A 1,127-nucleotide genomic window follows, 5' to 3' on the forward strand; every position below is an offset into this window, starting at 1 on the left:
TAAAATATAATGATAAAATAAAACAGTGTATTTGTACTGGCTGTTTTGATATTCATTATACACTTTATAAAACAGGTCCTCATAATCTATGGAATACGATTTAAAGGTGCACTCCGTAATTGTTTTCCTCATCCTATAAATCAATAAATAGCTATTTTGAAACATATGTATAAATTCATAACCATTCGCATAAGATGAAGACTTGTATACCAGTAACCTTATAAAAGCTGTTTTATTCTACATGGAGAGGGTCCCCTCATGGGGGCTGCCATGTTGGGATCACATGATCAGCTGAATATGATTTATTCTTAGCAAACGCCCAACTATTGGATACTTTCACTCATGGATTAAAGGCTGACTATGATTACTAAATTTCTACATTGTAGTCGGTAACGGAAAACTATTGCATTTGAACGATGCTGCATCCTCTCCTAGGTGTCAGTGTAAGTCCAAGACAACACAAAAATTATTGAGTGCACTGAGATATTCCTCATGAAAGTGGGTGATTTCTTAAAGGAATAGTCTATCAAAAAATTAAGTCTCATAACTTACTCTCATGCCATCCCAGAGGTGTATTTTCTTTCTTCTGCTGAACTCAAACAAAGATTTTCAGATCTCATCGCTGTAGGTCCTGAAAATGCAAGTGAATGGGTACCAAAATTTTGAAGCTCCTAAAGCACAACATAAGAGTAATCCATATGACTAAAGTTTTTTATCCATGTCTTCAAAAGTTTTTTATCCATGTCTTCAGAAGCAATATGATATGTGTGGGTGAGAAACAGATCAATATTTGTAGGTGCACTCAGTAACGTTTTGTTTGTGTCATCTTGGACTTACAGTGACATCTAGTGGTGTGGATGCAGCATCATTAAAAATCTATAGTTTTCAGTTAGATCTGCCATTGTAAAAATTCACTATTAACAATCAGCCATGATTAATTTAATCCAAGAGTGAAAGTGCCCAATAACAAGATGGATACTGAGATTAAGCAAATAGTATACAGCTGGTCATGTGATTCTAAAATGGCATCCCCAATGAGGATGCCCCTGCCCCATGTAGAATAAAACAGCTTTTATAAGGTTACTGATATGACTAGAGCCCTCATCTCATGTGAGTGGTGTTGCTTT

This window comes from Xyrauchen texanus, chromosome 8, assembly GCF_025860055.1.
Source record: "Xyrauchen texanus isolate HMW12.3.18 chromosome 8, RBS_HiC_50CHRs, whole genome shotgun sequence".
In the NCBI taxonomy this organism is placed as follows: Eukaryota; Metazoa; Chordata; class Actinopteri; order Cypriniformes; family Catostomidae; genus Xyrauchen; species Xyrauchen texanus.